The 19,378-nt window shown below is 43.7% G+C and overlaps 1 long non-coding RNA gene across 1 annotated transcript in view; it reads left to right on the top strand.

The window, feature by feature from the left end:
• Positions 1-286: 286 nt before the first annotated feature.
• Positions 287-19,378, top strand: part of LOC138067325 (uncharacterized) — a 70,502-nt gene continuing 51,410 nt past the window's right edge. Inside the window, exon 1 of the long non-coding RNA XR_011141198.1 lies at positions 287-372. This is a non-coding gene — a long non-coding RNA (uncharacterized lncRNA). The remainder of the gene's footprint in view (positions 373-19,378) is intronic.

The following is a 19,378-nucleotide window of genomic DNA, read 5'->3' as shown; positions in this document are numbered from 1 at the left end:
TCAGCGCCCAGCCTGAGATCCCCATAGCTAGCACTAACCGCATACTGCATTTATTGATCATCAGCCACGTGCAGCCCTTAGCTGCAGCCTGGGGTGCAGCCAGCCCACCGGAGGTGGACTCCACACCCCTGTGGGCCAGGGACAGGGAGGGAAAGCAAGGGCTAAACTATATTTTACTCCTCTGGCTCCATCTGCCCTGCTTTACCCGCTTTGCCTGCAGACTCATGAAATGGGAGAAGAGCAAGGCATTGCAGCAGCTCCCCCTTCCGTGCTCGCTGAGGATGCCCATGCTTTCCTCTGCGTGGGGACCTTCCAGACCCCCGTGGGCTTTTCTGCCCTCGGGGAACAGGAAAGAGATGATCGGAGAAGCAGGTAAGGAAATATTATGATTTACTTTAACCGTAGGGATACGCTGCGACTCCAGGTACAGCTCGGTTACACAGGGCTCTGAGCAAACACAGGCTAGAAAAGCAGCCCTTGCACACAGCCGTCTTCTATTCGCATCACAGGACTTGCAAATGTGAACACGCACTAACTAACTGCACACTGCTAGTGGCAGCTTTCAGTCCCTGTTGCTCTTTTAGCTTCTTGCCGGGATCACTAGGCTCATGTGTTTTGAATTTCCCTGCTTCCAAATGTATGGATAGCGCTGGCATATTGTGAAGGGAATACTTCATATGCCATCTCCTTGTTTTGCTTGTTAATGGCTAAACAGAGGACAGCCTAGTCTCCTGCGCCGTCAGTCGTCTAACAAATGCAAAATTCATGCTTTTATTAAGCAAAAGGAGTAAGGCAGAAAACATGAAGCAAAAACTGAGCGCTGAATGCTAATAGGACTGTTGCTGTTATGCAATTCTATACAGAAAATCAAAGACAAATGGTAATACTAGAAAGGCACATTATTATTTTATAGGCTTAGTCCCAAAGAGAGAGGCGGAGAGAAAAAAACATGCACGACTTTTTTCATTCTTGCACCACTTTGATGTGCTTATGGGACAGAAAATTTTGCAAGGTTTGTATGTGCCTTCTGAGTCATGACTCTGCTCCCAGGTAAACTTCAAAACCTGCATTCACCAGACAGCTTGCTTTCTTCATAGTTGCACATACTATGTATAAATATTATTTATTTTGGAAAATTTTGCCGGTTAGTGCTCAGCTGACAAAGGAAAGATCTGCCAGGCAGTTAGTGCTGTGACTGCTATTCATGTGAATACATCCAAGCTCGAATGAAGTGCGTGAACTCAAATACACCAATCAGTGGGACTGTGGCAGGCGGGAGTGTGGTGACGATGTACCCAGAAAGCTGGGGAAATGTGTCAGCAATTAACCCATGCTCAGCTCTGGGCTGTTACAGCAGTGGGTTAGAATTAGCGCAAGCAAGTGTGTCACTAGGAGTCAGAGGCCTCCTCATGCTCCTGGTCTGCAAGAAACGGATTTACAGAGGTGATCTGCATTTGAAAACTTTGGCTATCTGGTGTCTCGTGGGCTTTTACGCATGTAGCCACGCACACACGTAAAAAATGCATGCAGATATGAAGCGCTGGGTGAGGGAAGTTCATGGTTTTGTTAGCAAATCTTTTATCTAGACGGCCTCTCAAACGGAGGGAGTTTAGCCTTGAGGTCAGGAACCACCATGTAGCATGTGAACAGGACATTTTTCTTTGGAGGGGGAGAAAGATTTTTCTAGCAAGGGTAATAGACTGCGGCTCTAGGTAATGGAGTTCAGGCTCCCTCTGTGGCACTTATCCCTTTTGTCATAGGGAAATAGGTACGATGGATATGCCTCATTTGCTGGGGAAGGTCTCCCCTTGGTGTGTGCCTGTACAGCGCCTGGTGCAAGGAGGCCTCTGACTGCTCCACTAACACAAGTGGTTCCGTCAGAGAAATATGTCACCCAAGTGTTGCCCTTTTCTTCCTAGCAGCTCCAGTTACCTGCATGGAGCTGCTCGTATTTTAAGATCTATAATTTAAAAAAAAGCAAAAAGAGAGAAAACTATGTGTGATTTTTCAAGGAGGGGCCTTGCTCTGCTCTATCCCAGTAAGACAAGAAGCTGGAGAACATCAGAGTGAGTCCACATGGGAAGATCTGCCTTCCCCACTGGCGGTTCCCTCAGCACCCCTGTCTCTGGAGTCAAGGGTATGGGCAGCAGCCCCTTTTGGAAAGCCAGAAAGCCTGCTGAGGTGACACCAAGGACTTGCCATTCAGCAAGCAAGTGTGTCTTGGCTGGAGAGCGTGTCTGGCAATTGGTTTGTCTCCATTAGTTTTTCTGACCTGACCTTCATCTCCGCAGTTGTTGACCGAACATAAAACTCTGTTTGCTTATAAGGAAAATAAGTGAGGCAGCTAAGATTTCAAGGACAATGAATAACAATTAGCTATAGCACACAGGGATTGCTTCTTGCTCCCTTTTTTTTTTCTGTACGGCATTGGGCATATTGCAGTCCTCTTCAATATACAGGTACCCTCTGCAATGCCTCAACACTGAAAAGAAATTTTAATATTAATAAGCCAGAGAAACAGTATCTACACTGTAACCAGCTTAAAAAAATCCAAACTGAACTAGCCCTGGGAAACAGCTCCATCTCTCCAAGGCCAAACTCCTGACTGAGGCTGGTGGAGACAGGCAATTTGGCAATACTCTGTCCAGCCACGTCATGCTGTTGCATGGCTGTGGTGGCTGCTCCGCGCTTGAACACTTTAAACACTTCCCAGTCAGCTCTCAAGCTCAGCCAAGAGTCTGACACATGGATAAGGGAACAAGCTACTGCAGATCAGCCAGAGTAATTAGCCTTGGGACCATGCTTTTCTTTTGTCAACTGTCCACAAACACACTCAGTTACCACAGCTCAGGTGACAGCACTGTAACGCATTAAACTGCAGGGACACACCTGTGTGTCTGAGCTGCAGCAACATGCTAATACTTTAAACATTTTCATCTATTACTTATCCTCCAACTGAAAAAAAAAGTCTTTTTTACCTACTTTAATTTCTTTTCCATGCTGCTGAGAGCACTCAGCATCTGCTGCGGTGATGAACGACCTTGCACAAGCCCATGTAGCAGGAGATTCGTTAGATAGCTATGTGCAAGGCAACCCACTTCACCAGCATCTGCTCTGCTTTCCGCTACAGGAGCTGCTGGTGCTGTGCATCGGTTCCTCATTGATCATTGTAGACACTGGAAAAGTGCTTCTCTTCCCACTGGATTCAGTCAGGAGTTGCCATGCACGTCAGTGGGTGCAAAACTTAGCCCGGAGCAGGGAAGCATGTAGTATCCTAAGCCTGTAGTATCCTGGAGACTCCTCCATTTGTTTCACTTGTCCATCTCCCTTAACCAAAAAAAAAAAAAAACAACAGGGTTACAGCTATATGTGATATATCTAAGTCATTGCCCAGTTTCCTCCTAGGAAGCTGATCCTGAGTTGTGATTGTGATGGGAAAGGTTGCATGAGGACCTACATGAAATATGCCTATTCTGAAACAGCAGCCTGCAGGGGCTAAAAATCGTGTCACTGTTAGAAAAAAAAGACTTATCCTAACCTTATGTAACAGAGGCCCAAAGAGGGGGGTAAATGGGAAGCTCGCAAATTTGCAGTTCTCACCAGCCACCTTTACAGCTAGTGGTTTGATTTTTAAACTCTAATGAAACTGTGAGAGAGGAAAGGCTTCCAGCTTTCAGCAACGAAAGGATTTTTACAGCCACAAATGATCAACACACACTTAGCTCCCTAGCTTCCAGAGAGGGAGCAAGGTCCCGGGGTTCAGCCATTTTCCTGAGACGCCAGAGCTTTGCAGATGTTTAATGCTTGAAGTCATCTTTCTAATCACCCCATCTAACTTCCTGCATGGCAGAGACCAAAGAAACTCCCCTGTCCCTCTTCAGCAAGGCTATAGCTTCAGCTATATCTACAGCTTATTTTCCAGAAAGATATCTTGTCTTAATGGAAATGAAGAGCTGTGTTTGGTCCCTAGAACTTGCACCGACTGCAGGCAGCTATCAGCTCTCTCCAGTCGGGTCTGAACTGCAAGATTCAGGAGCACTTCCCAGCGGGCCTGCCCAGCTGCACTCCGGCTCCCTGCCACAGCTGGGCCAAGCTCAGCACCCTTCATTTCTTCACCCTGGCTGGTGCCAGGAGGAAACTCAGGGCCACGGGCTACATGGAGCTGCAATGCAGCTCAGTTCAGTTGGACTCAGGGGAGCAGATGCCTCAGATGGTGCAATGTGGACAAAATGCCAGTGCCTCTATCCCATCTATTCAGTGAGGACAACCACCCTTGGTTTTCGTGGCCTGGTCCCTCCCATGCCTAATCAGACTACGGACGTTTTGTGCATGGGTTCCCCCTAGCACCTTCATACTGGTAAAAGCCTTTTGTTCCCCTTGCAGAGCTATTACTGCTACTGCCTTGGTGCCAAACATCTAGGCTGTCACCAGAACTGCCCCACAGCTGATTCCAAATAGCTGTGCCGGGGAGTTTCATTCACTTGCTTGCAAAGATGATACCTTGCTGATAAGATGTGGATAGCTCTCATGACACAGCATGTTCAAACTGGGGCTCCGTTCCTGGATCCTTCTCACGTCCCCTTCATCACATCGCAGGTGAGTCTCGGCAGCTTGCTGGTGTGCTCTATGAACCCTATATCCTGTACAGAGACAACGACTGTTAAGGCTTCGCTTGCAACAGTGAGGCATTGTCCAGTCGTGAGAAGGTCCAAAACTATCATGTATGGGAAGCATAACCAAAACAGGGCCCATGGGCCAAGAGGAGGAGATAGGCGAGAGCACTATCAGCTGAGCAGATTGGAGCCCTGGTTCACCCCTTGCCTCAGGACCTGGCTACAGCAACAGTATGGTTTGCAGCATTGGTCTGGATATCTTCTCCAGTATTAAAATAGTGTTGTGTTAGAGGACTATGTAAGTTATTGTAGGTTTCTACTCAGACAGGATTTTGATTAAAATTTTGCTCATATTATTGCAAACTCCCATCCTTCACATCCCTCCAATTCCCTTTCCTGGCTGCAGAGAGTTTAGTCTGGGCCTTCTTTCCTGCATTTAATCAGCCTGAGCATATTAACTACAAATTCCTGCAAAGATTGAAATGCTTTGGTCTCATATATGTGCCTGTAACTGATGATAACTGATTTTTTTGCTTGGAAATTTATCAAGAGGATTGAAAAATTGTTCAACTCCCCACTCAGTATGGCACTGGCAAGAACGATATTCGTTTCCAAAGATGTGATAGCAATCTGAAACATCCCCATCAGTGTTGTGGAGGCATGTTTTACAAACAATTAATAACAGTTACTGAAAATGTCTTTGTGAAGTAGAAAAGTATGATAACGTCATTTGAATGAAGAATAACTGAACTCTGATCTTGTCAATCCTGGGTCTCTTCTAACATTCCTAGAGGGGCCTCACTTAGAGAGAAGTGCTTAGACCTTTTTGACATGTGCTCCCTTAGCATATTTCAGACTGGGAATACAAAATTGTAGCTGGCTATGGATAACGCAGGCCAGCACCTAGACTCAAGGCTTGCTTGTAGAGAGCAGCATTACTGATAACTAAAACAAAGCTTGGCCAGTGATCCCTAGCAAAATCAAGGATGACTTTTGCCAAAGTATTTGTATTGCAATAGAAGCAAAAAAGGAGAATTTGAAGCACAGTAGCAGCTGAGTCTGTCTTCAACCTCCTGGGATATTTTTGCCCAAAACTAATTTTGTAACAAAATGGTCAAGGACTGTGTACAGAATTTTTGGGGAGAAAATAAAAATAATCTTATAAAAATGTCTGTTCCTGTGTGTGCAGATCTTAGAAACTCTTCCAGTACAAAATTAGCTTTGCCTTTGTGTTGTCATTTATAACACTTTGTTCAGTTAGTCAGCAAACAGCCAATCTGTATCAGCGCTGCCTGCTTCCATAATTATTTTCAAGTGAATAAAATGGTGGCTTTAGAGGCAGAATTTGAGAGAATCTTATAAGAATCATACTGGCTAATCAGTCGATATAATCCCATAAACAGCAAGGGCTATCATGCCAGAAAGAGTCCCTAATTTCCATACTGGCCCTTCAGCAACAGGGAAGTTACTAATTGTTCCTCTCTCTCTTCACTGAGGCTCATTTCCCTCAGATGATATTTTTAAAATATAGTCCTGTTAAACACGTTAAACTCTGAGTTTTGTCAGGAAAGCTGGTACACATAACCAAAGATGCCTTCTCTGATGGATGTTTATGTTATTACAATTGAAGTTTTGTCTCTTGAAATTAAGAAATAATAATTAAAGTATTTAGTGCCATGGGCTGATAGAATTGTTTTGACACTAGTTCTTAAAAAAAAAAAAAAGTAGTACTCCATCTTCCTTTCCACCGCTGTGTTATTCAGTTAGAGAAATAATTGAGAACTGCCAGTGGTCTGGAGCTGTGGTTTGATTGCATTTGGGGTGACTTTTAAGGGGGAAGAAACATCCGACACCTTTTCGAAAGCAATCTCTATGAAGAAGATACAGAAGAGAATATCTGCAAGATATGACAAACAAGCAATAAAGGCAGAAAATGTGCTATGGAAGATTTTTGTTTGTTGATATCATGAAATATTCAGCATCGCTAAAGAGACCTGTAAGGGGTGGACTAGCAGGGTAATTGTAAAAGGGTAGGTTGAGGATGACCCTCCAGTCTGAGGTCTGTTGTAGATTTACTTCACAATCATTGCCTCACTTTTTCCTTTGTACAGGAGAGTAGAATTGAAGTGTTGCACTGCTTAACTCCTTCACCTGTGTATAGACCCATACAAGTAGATACTAGGCACAGTATTTTGGGGTGGCTCCGAAGTAGATGAACCAGAATAAAAGATATGCAGGCTAGGAGCCAGGGCTGCTTGGTATACATGAAGCAAGGCTATGATAGCAAGTGTACATTTCTGAGAAATATGAAAACTCATCTCTGGCTCCATTTGGTTTTTGCCTCTCCAAAAACAGCAGGAATAGAGCACTATAAATAGCTGGAATAGATGTAGCATTGATAGTCTTTTCTGGAGGCACTGATGAATAAACCTCCTGGACAGCACAGAGATCCACATGTGTCCACATTCTGGCAAAAAGGACAAGCTGGGCAGTCGCCTCCCCTGGGGAAGGCCATAACCCCAGGGCTGAGGAAACCCCAAGCAGCAGAGCAGTGCAGGAACACCCCTCCCTCAGGAGGGACATTCCCTTGTTCAGTACGTCCAAGCTCTCAATTCCACGGTGCAAGACACTGCGCCATCACAATGCGGCCTGGAGAAACAGTTAGGAAGAGGAATAAACATTTAAGTGTCCCACTCCTCCAAAACACTGGGCTGTTTAAGAGTAGCCTTGATGAAGATGACCTAGATCAAGAAAATCATCTTTCAGGACACCACATACAGATTGGTCTTAAGCACACACTTTAAGTACTCTTCTTGAAGCTAGTTCTCTCCTGCCAGACATAGCAAGAAAGAAAAGAGCAAATGTTTTTGAGCATGCTACAGAAGTAAAGAAATAAAATCATTGTGGCCCTGTGTTAGAGACAGCCTCAGAGACGAGGGGTGGCAACATGATAACCCTGAAACTATCAGACTCTGGGTCTTCTGAGCCTGACAGGACATGACAGAGATGTATAAAGATACAACTCGGGTGTTAGATACATGGCGCACAGAAGATCTGTCATTTCAGGAGAAGCTGTCTGTTAGGCTGAAAGTTTTGGATGGGGCTTTTTTTTTTTTTTTCAGTTCAGAGCTTATGGATATAATTATGACAATTTTCATAAAAGTCAAGTCCCTTGTACAATTGAATGCAACTTGGCATGAGGATTTGGAAGTGATTAGCATGTCTGAGCAACATAGGAGAGCTGGAGCCCTAGCTGCTGGCTGTGGGACATGTGGAAGCGTGAACTGCCCAGTGGAAGGACTGCTCTTGGAGCAGGGAGCTTGGCTAATGACTGCAGTCCCCAGGCTCCAAAGTTTGGTTTCCGAATCAGCAGCTGGGCTTTCCAGTGAAAGAAGCCTAGCTCTCAGGATTTCTGCACTCCCACCTTCAAAGCCAGATCCCACCAAGTGCTGTCACCTCTGGAAACCCCACTGCCTCCTTGGGGAGCACATGAGCACTCTTGCAAACCCCACCACCACTGTAGATGTAGGAGCCCATTAATCTTGTAGAGTACTGAACTCAGCCTTCTCAGAAGTCACCAGGAGCGCTTTTCAGGTATCAAAACAGAGTCTCATTTCTCCACAGGTTTCCTCTCACTGTTCCAGGTTTTGATAGCAAGGAGAGGTGAATGGCAAAGGATGGTTAAGCAGGCTTCCTCTCTGTCACTCTACCTGGTTGTGTTCAGCACTTCTCAGGACTAGCTCTTTTATTAAGAGAAGGTGGTGACTGAGCACAGGCCTCTCTGCTCCCTATGGTTAAGGAGCTAGGCTTGAAATATTGAGAGAACTGATGCTCTTATAAAATTTCTCCTAGTGCAAAGTCAATCAAAAGTTTCTTTTAAATTGGGGGGGAGAAGATTGTTTGTTTGTTTACTTGTTTTTACTAGACCTCAAGTTTTCTGGTAACAGTGCAAAGGAAGAGTCAGAAAAAAGGGTTTAGTTGAGCTTGGGGTGAAAGACTACAACACGAGCTCCTATTATGCTAAGCCAGTCACAGCCATAAGTGTACTAAGCAATGCAAGTGATCACTGTGCTTTTAATATGACCATAATTGAAGTAGTGGGCAGCTCTGCACATTTAGAGCACGTCTACATAAGTACCTCAATATGAAATTAAGGGCCTAACTCTGGGCCCCCAAGAGAGAAAATGCTGGCTTGTATTCTGCCTCCATATATGCACATTATGCATAATGCAGCAAGTTTCCTTCTCTCTCTCGCTCTCTCTCTCCCTTTCTCTTTCTCGCACGCACATGTGCGCACGCAGCCCCAACTCCCACACAAAGTTCTGCAGGGAATTTACAGCCTGCTTGTGTAACTCCCTTTTTTTGTCATTGAAATAACGCCTTAGGTCTGGATAGTGCTGTGTGCACCACCAAACTTTTTCCAGTAAAGAAAGATCGTACTTTTGATAATACATGAATTTCAGTTTTCTGCATAAATCAATGATTTCTCTTTTCCTTCCAAAAGCTGTATTGCAGCTGCATTAGTCATAAATTGTAGCTTTCATGTTGGTAAATATTTCAGAACTAGTTATGAAGAACCAAACTTTCTGTTGTCAGGTCACATTAACTCCAGGATTTCTTACAGGCAAATTGTGTCTTGAATACTCTGCATGACTCACAAAAAAGGCCTTTCTCTGTGTGAAGCATCAGCTCCCATTAAGCAGAAGAAGTAAACCACTGCATGCAAAAGATGTGAGCACGTGGCTGGTGAATAAGCACAACAACTTTATAAAAATCACCTCAAAGTATGGCAAGCAGTAATAACACATTCAGATTAGCACTTCTGATCCTCCAAGACCAAAGTAGGTGGCTTTCTCTTGCTATTTGAAGTGGGTACAGCTCATGGCTTGCTCTCACTGGCAGGTAAGAGGGACGTTTCATGCCGTGAATCTGAAGGGAATCCAAGTGGTGGAGGTGAGCAAGGGAGCAAGAATAACAGTTTGCTTGGATGTTCAGCAGAGAAAGGGCTCTGGGCCGGGACGTACGGTTGCCAAGGGACAGCCCTGGAAATGCACGGTGTCAAAAGTATGCAGGGACGTGTGTGAAGATAATTTTGTCATTATACTTTAAGGATGGCCTATCTTTAAAGAGACTGAGTGCAGCGACAATGAAATGTCCAGTGGCAAAGGGCCACGCTTTGTTCTTTATTTCATGGAGAAGTTTCCTGTAAATATTCTTACAGATACAGAGCTCCACTTTCCCTTTCTTTGTGTTCTGCCAGGAATGAATGAAGTTACAGCCTAACGCATCCTTCCATCTGAATAGCTCGCTGTACGACTTTAAGAAGGTTACTAATTTTCCACAGCCCCAACCACAAGCCTGCAAAAAATTACGGTATCCTACTACCAGCAGAGCTCTAGTAATTGCTGCAATCATAATGCTTTACTTACAGTCAAGCTGGTGCATGGATGACTTTAAAAAGCAAGACATCTTGCTGTATTAAGAGCTGTGGAATAGGTTTCTCTTAAATGGCTGTTCCCAAACTGTCATTTTCTGTCTCCTGACCAGCTGGATTTTTTTGATGAATGGAGAGGGACAGGCAGCTCCGGAGGCCACTTGGTCCCTTCTCCCTCTGTTTTAAGGTGTGATGGATCATCCCCTGGAGTAGCTGCTCTGCCTCCACTATCTGCAGAGGGATGCCAGGCAACCAAGGATGGTGGAAGGAATCTCATTCTTGCTATGGGGGCCTGTTTCTCCAAAAGGCAGGCTCTTATTTTACCCTTAGATCTTCTCACAGGCATAATTTAGGAGCACCGTTATTAGCTGGTAGACCCGTTAACCTGTGCAAAAAGGAAGACTGCCCTCCCTCCCACCAGCACCAGGTGCCATTTACTGTCCTCCCGGATATGTGCAGTACGGAAAATCATAGCACTGCAGCTGATAGGGAAACAGTCATGATTCAGGCCCCCAAACTGTATCTCCTAGGAGGTCTTGCCCCTTAGAGAGGGTTAATGGAACCCCTATGAAACGTTCTGTTCATTTTTTGGCCCTTCACAAAGAGTATAGCTATATGGTTTCCTCATCTCTCATTTAATTGTGGGTTCTCTCCTCCATATCAAAAGAAACTTGGATGTTAATGATTCTTAATTTAATTCAGCCTCCAGACTGGTATTTCTAGCCTCAGCTCTTTGCCTGCTAAACACCTGATCACATCTTTTTTGGTTACTCGGCCAGGCTTGAGAAATTCCCAGGTAAATCATTTTAGTGTTGACTTGCAAATCTCAGACATTTTATTCCTCCAGCAACATAAAGGAAATTCATAAAGCACATCATTTCGGATACAGAAGAAATCTGACTTTACAGCTTTTCTCCATATGAAAAGGCAGCATGGTTCTCCCAGCTTCTCCTTCAGGACATTTGGGAAGGTACCATCAGAATTTTACTAGACAGCAAAACTGTACCTGCAAAGAGATCCCAACAACAGTGTTCAGTCCCCGTAGAAGGTATTTTCTTGACATTGCAGATCAGAAAACGACAGCAATCAGAACATTTATGTGCAGATGAAAAATGAGAATTACTTAGTGCGGTTCAAACTCACCAAAGACAAATTAAGTAGAAAAATGAAATATTTTAAAAAGCATCCTATGGTAAGTGAATTGGAATTAACTGCAAACACGGATGATTTTCTTTCCATCGCCAGACCACACAGAATAGCTGCTGCGATTAAATTCTCTCTATATATCACATGTCTTTCCTTTATTTCCTGGCATAGATAGATGTGTGATTAAACTATCGCTTTTGATAACACAAAAAGCTGAAGAAAGGAGATTACACCATAAATCATAAAAATGCTCCTTTGCACTTGTTTGGGAGTTTTAGACAGCTTTAAAATTTTTCTCTAGTGATTACAGCAAATTGTAATAGAGATAAAACATAAAGTGTTATAGGTACTTTTTTTTAGAGGCCTGGATTTATGAGATCGGTTTATAGGGATAATTTTGATGACAAATGCAAAGTCATTTAGGGTTTTTTTACTTGCTATAAAGCTGTTAGATTAAATGCCACTTAAAATTATTACTTCTTTGTGCTAACAGCAATGAAAAGATGGCATCCAACTGAGTAGGTCACTGTCATTTTTCATTTTGCTTTTTTGGGGTGGGATATCTTCCAAATCCAACCTCAGCTGATGTGTCTGGTACAACACCCCCAGAACGAAGCCTTCAGTGTTGAAATCCAAAGCGAGTGGCAGCCCTAGAAGCTGGTGGATGCCAATGGCTGTTGAATTATGGCGCTGGAGATCGGGACCACGCTCTGTGGGAAAGAGCTGCATGCGACATACTGATGGGGGCTGCGGCTTCCCTGTGTCTGTTCCTTTGTAGCGTCCCTCCTGGGCTCCACGAGGGTGGTAACATCCCAGCCTCATCGCTATCAGCGGTCGTGTGGCCTTTGGCTTCACCAGGGCCATGGCTTCAGCAGACGATCCTGCCACATGCAAAGTGGCTCTGCTGTCTGTGCCTCTGCCTCTCATAGGGAATTAATGGAGGATGAGACTGAACACCTGTGGTCTTGGGCCCTCATCCAAAAGGAAAGGCTCTCCCTGACTTCAGTAGGGTTTGAACTGAGTCCTAGACAGGCTCAAGACTGATCAGCAAACAGAGACACAGGCGAATGGGACCTGACATATACATGAGTCACTTTTTATCCACTGCTGATTTAGAGGCAGAATAAGAAACTCCAGTAGCTCTGTAGTGCCTGATTAATTTTATAGGGTGAAATTGTACTCCCTTCCTAGCTTTCTGCACTAATGCAGAGTAGCAGTCAGATGTGTTTGCTCCCAGGGTTATCAGGGTCTGCATTCAAGCTGATGCTGGTGGGCACATGATTGCCAGACTGGGTGGAGTGCACACAGGCAAGGTAGGACCCAACAGGGTTTCCTCACTGACCTCAGGGCTAGGACGAGCTCTCCATCCACCGGTTCAGGCATAACCATAGACTAGGCGACTAGTGTCCCACCTACAGTCTATTTATTTGGGGTGCCATGAATGAGGAGGGGAAATACAGCCTCAGATTACTGTTAATCCAAGAACAGAAAATACTTCTTTAATTTGTAAATGTAGAAGTTGTGTTGAAGAACCAACACAGGCTGCTAATAATAAGCTATTCGATGCCGCTGCCAGCTTCATGCTCCACTTGCCCAGCAGCTAGTGTGGTCACCAAACTCCATGTCCAAGCTGTTCTTTTCTAGCCATTTCAGTAAAACTGAGAGTGTTTCTGAGATGAGCACTGTTCTGATCTGATGACCAGGCATTGCAAGATTTGATGAACATGGCACAGGACCAGGAGAGACATACACGTGCACACAGACATACCTGCAGTGATTTGGGGCATGGCCTTAACATTAAAAGAGGGTAACAGACATTTTGGTGGGTTACTGAAGGATATGAGAGCATGTTCTCAATGATCCAAAACCGGATGAATAATTCAGAGCATCGTTTACTCAACTCACTTTGCTTGTTTTACCTGCAAGTAAATTTCCTGTGAACAGATCAATTTTACTTGAATGGAGTTTCTATCATCAATTATTTTTTGAGATGGACTCCAGTCTCACAAGCATTTATACAGGCACTTCTCTTTATTACTGTACTAGCAGTCCCTGAAAGCAAGGGACTACTCAGAGCTGTGCTAAAGAACTGCAGGATCTGAGCCTTTAGTCCCAAAATAGTGATGTGGTTGGTAGGTTGCTAGTGTTCTGTTTGCAATGGTTATTCAGGTCTGTGCAAGGAGATTCAGAGGATAAGTAATATCAGGAGGCTGTGATTTGATAGCATGGTTCAGAGCCAATAACAGATTGTAATAACTGTGATGTTATTGCTGATAGCACCGCCCTTCCTCTTCTACTTCGTTACTCTTGCATCTTCCCTTCAGCCAGACCAGGTGGCCCCCTGGGTGGCTCCATGCCTTGGTGAAGATGAAAACAAGCACTGAGGCAATGTGTGAAGGCTCCCAATGGAGGGACCCACCCACGGAGAGCTGAAAATCACCCAGGATATCATTACATAGGTCCCAAATCTGGCACTTGACTGTCAGTATCATACAGGCTTGAACTGCCCTGAAATGGGACTCTATAGGACAGAGAGTATAGCTACGTATGTACAACAATTTGTATACTGGAGCCGCTTTAAATTGTAATGAGCGTGTAGTGAGTACCGTGTGTTGTTACACTGCAGTTTCTCTGTAATTACACAGCATTTACACTTTCTGATATTTATCGTTACTATTTAATCTATAATCAGCACATTCCCTACGTGTTTGAGAACCTCTCCCATGTTAATACAATATAATTAAAACAGCCCCTATTTCAACAGTTTCTGCATTAAAAAAGAACACTAAAGAGACAATAATAGGTGAAGAGAGGTGAATAATAGGTCATGCGGTTAATCTTCCAGTTGCAAGGGCAAACACTAATTACAGGGCTGGGAAGGAAAAGGGCAGCCTGATTACAGTGTGATTATGGCGACCTTGTTAAGGAGTGATCCAATTCGTTGTGGAGGCCTCGATAAATAAAGATAAGGCATCCCTCAGCGCTTCCCGGCAAACGCCAGCTGAACGCTGAGAGCAGCGCTGGCCTGCTCTGCGCGCCGGGCTGCGCGGACGGGGGCTGAGCCTTGCTATTCTCCAGCTCCATCTCAGCACAGCAGGTCTGCTGGCTTCTCGTTCTGCTTACTGAGAAAACAAAAGCACTGGCTACTGATAACAAATATATCACGTTGACTTCTAAAGGGCTCCACAGTACAGTTTGTTACAAATTAAAGTGAACTTCAGCTGTTCAAGCATCAGCTATGTAGCAGAACACTGTGATTCACCACGCTGCCAATGGTGCGGGGGGAATTCCCAGGGAGCTGAAATAATATGAGCTACCACGTAGAATGAAAAATGATAAAAACTCTGACTTTTTCTGCTCTTTCTTTAACCCCAAGTATAAACTCTGCAGCCCAGGAAAACATATCCTACAGATTGTAACAGTTTCATTATCTCAGCAGAGAACTTGGTGTCTGTGTAGCAAAGTGGTCCATGGAGAAATTACCAGGCTCCCAAATTTAATTAGGGCAAGACTCAGACAGGGAACACAGTGAGGTTAACACAGATGTCTGTGTGTCCCATCATTCTCACATCCTGTAATAAGCAGGCATTCAGGGAACTGCGTAAGTCCGTACTGAAAGCAAACAGTCCTATATTATAGACATGAGCTGGTCCCTGCTAAACGCTCATAAAACTGCGTGGGTCATGGGTACAGAAAATATTTTGTTACTCGTGAGCATTTCATATGTTAATTGGGTACAGGGGTAATATGAAAATCAGTACGTCTGGACACGTCAGGGCTATATGGAGTTCCTCGGTCTGGCAGCAGGCAAGAGAGCGTGGAAGGAGCAAAGGGCTTGTTGGCTGGACATAAGCGGGGTGAGAGCAACGACTGGAGCTGTGTAAAATCTCTTATTTCTGGTCCAAGATTCTAAACGCTTTGCAGAAATGTTATCTACTTTGGATATTTTTAACTACTTATTACATTTGCTTTTAACTTAGCCTATATTTTGTTAACGAGAGATTTCACGGTAACTGCTACACATACAAACAAACCATTCCTCCTGGTTTAGTAATACCTATAAATAATCTTTTGGCTTAGTGGCACAAAGCCCTGCTCTTGGGTATTTAAAAGGTAACAGGGCATTCGTTCAGTTCCCTGTGACACTAGTCTGAGAGCTTGCTATGCAGGGATGTGTGTGAAGACCACAGGCCACCAGCTAAGGTTTCCAGAAGTGGGAGGAGAATGGGAAGAGCATTTGAACCCTGAAAGCGTGAAGGAAATCTGTGACAAACTGTTTCTGTGGATATGTGTGCGTATGTGTGTGTGTGTGTGTGTGTGTGTGTGTGTATCCACGCAAAAATGCAGAAAGCAATTAAATCTTGATATTTTTCTTCCAGATTCCACTCAGGAGGATTTCCTGTTTAATACCAAAAATAATAAACTCAATTAATTAATTCCATTTTATCCATATAATATTTTGTACTGCAGGTGTTGATAGAAAACAATTTGGCAGTGATCACAGATAAGCACAATAGTTTCACAGGGATATTCTCACTAACTCTCACAGTACCTTCTGTAGTGACAGCTACTCACCTTTGAAATGTCTAGCTGAATAATAACCACTGAGAAAGCGAAAGCAAATGTGTAACAATAGTAATTTCTATTAATATCATTTCTTTCTACTGTTAAGCATGTCAGGTGAGAATATCCTGGGGGCAAAAATCTATCTGCAGGAGAAAGGGTCAGAGACTCAGATGTGCAGTGATTTTCTACGTGTGATTTTTTTTTCCCAGTTCTCCCATGCTGGAATTTGAGCTGCATCGGGACTAAGCTGTGTATTTCGTCCCTAAACCTCCAAATATTCTCAAGACCTAGATCAGAGCCATGATATAGCAACCGAGGCGTGGGTGAGACCCCTGAGTCGCCGTCTCTTTCAGGCACGTTCCTGAAATCCCCCTCATAAATGGCTCTGACTGGGTATTTTCACCTCTGTAACAGTGTAACTCCTGCAAGTGCCTGGGGAGAGCAGGAGAGAGGGGAAGGTCCCAGCAACTTCCAGGAGCCAGATTGCTGAAGAGGACTGCTGTCACCTTGGGTGGATTTCTCCCTTTCTTCAATGACAGAGTCACATGTTACAATTTTTGACAAAGCTAATTTCATGAAGACAAGATATACTGAATCTTCAGGCTGAAGGCAGGGCTAAAATACAGCATTCTGGAATTTACCAGCTTTGAATTACCTCTGATTTGAGGATTTATATGATTGTAGCTAATAAAACTTAACTGTTTATTTCTTGCTATAAATCAAGAGTTTTGTCAGGGTTGCTAAGGGACACTATTCATTCTCATTTTTATGTGTAGGCTGAATAGTAAATCGCTCTCCCTGGAAGCAACTTAATCCGTGATTTTGCTTTGTAGGAGACGGCATTCTTAATTCAGCTGTTAGTGCTGCTCAGCAGTTCTGCTTGCTCCTAATTTTAAGCATGACAAAAGGAAGAACAAAGGCTAGGAACTTTCTTTTAGTGTAAAATCCGGTATAAAAAACATTTAAAGTGTGTTAGAAAAAAAAAGTAACAAGAAGATTATTCAGTGCAGAGAGGGAAGCACTTGATCACTATGTCTTCTGAGCATGCCTGCTATTTTTAGTTACAACATCCCTAATGAAAGCCTGAGATAGTACCACTGGGTTTACCCAAGGATCTGGCGTATTAAAACAATCATAAGTCTCATCAAGGCTATAAAAGCAATGATGAGCCCGGAGAAGCAAGCTGTGATGTGCTAACAAAACAAACACAAAATAAGAAAGATGATTTAAAATAGTTATTTGGTATGAGGAAATATTTATTCTCTGCATTCCAGAGAATAAATGTTGTGATATAGTTAATGCTTTAGCTGCTCCCTCCAAGAATTTAGAACTCTGGCCTTGATCATCTTGTAAGTGGATGTTGTGCCGTGATAAGCTATTGGAGAATGGAGGAACGATGCTTAGCATTTGAATCCCTGCTAATATTTTTATCTGACGCCTGAACCATAAGTAGTTAAAATAGTTGCTACTAATTCCAGTGAGCCTGCTAGCCATTGCAAATGCATCCGTCTCCAGTGCTAACCCTCTCCCTCTGCCTACAACTTGGCATCTTGAAACTCACCCTCGTCCACCCTGTTGCAATCCCAAGCTGTGTGAGCCCCTAGAAGGGCTGTGAACCAGGGTCAGGGCGTACTGGCTATCCACTTCTCTCGTTGCTAAGTGCAGAAAAGGTCCTCGTGAACTGGGGAAGGCTCTGGGAGGTGAGAACAGAGGTGAAACAAAGGAGATGATTTACAGAGAATATGATGAGGATTAGGGCTGAAGGGAAAATTTTCATATGTTTTTGAAAATTGTAACCATTCTGAAAAAGATTAAAAGAAAGAATTTCTCTATTTTAATCTTGAGGAGGAAATGGACTTTAGGCACCTGAAACATTTTATCCTTTTCATTTTTTTAAATTATCTTTACTATACATTACTTTTAAAATTTCAAAAGGCATCCAAACATAGGCCTTTCCCTTTAGAAAGTCTGGGGATAAGACATTTAACAAGTGCTGATACTTCGTGTAAGCTCGGGGCAGCATATGCACACTCTGCAACAGCTTGCCATGCAGATGACCATCAGGTAGGTGTCCAGTCTCTTAGCCAGCCTCAGTTGTGTCTCTGGGACTACCCCTGGTCTGCTGGGTATGCTTTCAACCAGTAGATGCCTTTTGAAGCCTTCAGGCTCCCGATGAAGAGAGAAGAGCAGGAACCTGGGTCAGCTCGGACGAGCTGATGGACTGGGCCTTGGCAAAGATGTCCTGCTATTACCGAGTTTACAGCCGCCAAGAAGTTGGTATGCGTCCACTCCATGGCACCTAGCTAGATCTTTGACATCAAAGATATACAATACGTGTGGGAATATTTCCTTCCTGGTAGGTAAGCTGTTCTTCTTTCAGATGAGATTTTAGCTGTGCTGACAAGGGGAGAGTTGGGAGAAAGGGAGGAAGAGTCCCTCATGTTTGTTCTAAGCAATAGCAGCATTATTCAATATTTGCATGAGTTGCTTTTCATTGATTGAGTTTTTATTTGTTAGGATCTATATTCTTAGGCAGGCTGTGCACCTCAGAGGGACTTGAATGAATTAATCAACACACACTCCGTACCTCTGATCAAATGCAGGATAGCAACAGATGGCCACATGCTAGCAATTTCCTGGCAGATGGGTCCTATCCACCATCTCTCACTTATCCAATTTAATGCTGAGAACCACAAGCAAACTAATTGAAAATAGCATTACACGCACATAAACCCTCTCTTTTTCTTCTTTCCTTCCATTCTCACCCATTGAATAATAAGTAGTAACTAACTGATGTATTATGAGACCCACACCACTTGCTTGGAGACTAATAAAAGCATAATTTTCATCTGTTTTGACAAACACAAGTACAACTTTTGAGTATTTAATAATCACATTAGTCAAAGCCGCTGATCATGACATGCTGCTGTGTGTAATTTGGGGAAAGAGAAACAGGTATTTGCGTCACCGGGGTGGTTTCAAACACGACCATGTTGTGTTTGAAACACAATGTGTTTGAATGTGAGGGAGTTCTTACCTCCTTTCTCCCACTTCTTCCCTGTGAAGAGCAAGCAAAGAAAGCTTGGGTCAAAGAGAGCAGTATCCTGCGTCCTGATTCAAATTTTATTATTAGTTGGAGCAGTGTTTTGCGTAGGCAATCATTTGCTCACAAAATAGTTGAAAAAGTTGTATGAATTGAGGTCCATGAAAATGTTCTTTATCACCCTGCTTGACTGACACAAGACAACTGAGCCTGTAAGCACCCCTAATCCATTCCAGTGCAAAGTGAAAGGTTTATTTAAAGCAGCTTTAGCAGTGGTTTCAGCTACTCTTCTTCTCTGCTGCTTAGGCACACTCGCATGGTCATTCACACACAGCTGATGTGCGGTACCTTCCGGAATGGTTACAGCTTTTCCTCCATTTAACATCCACCTACAGCTTAGAGTTATTGAGTTCTTGTCATAGGTCAAGCCTTGGCAGACACCATGCAAGACAAAAGTCTCTGATTAAAGAACTTTTCATCTAAATAGGAAGCAAGAGACAGTAGCTGGAGACAGACAGACTGACTAGAAGAAATAGGAGGAAGTAGGAAACAAGGAGACAATATTGGTCAGGATGG

This window comes from Struthio camelus, chromosome 5, assembly GCF_040807025.1.
Source record: "Struthio camelus isolate bStrCam1 chromosome 5, bStrCam1.hap1, whole genome shotgun sequence".
NCBI classification, from domain to species: Eukaryota; Metazoa; Chordata; class Aves; order Struthioniformes; family Struthionidae; genus Struthio; species Struthio camelus.
This window is presented reverse-complemented; position numbering and strand designations above follow the sequence as displayed.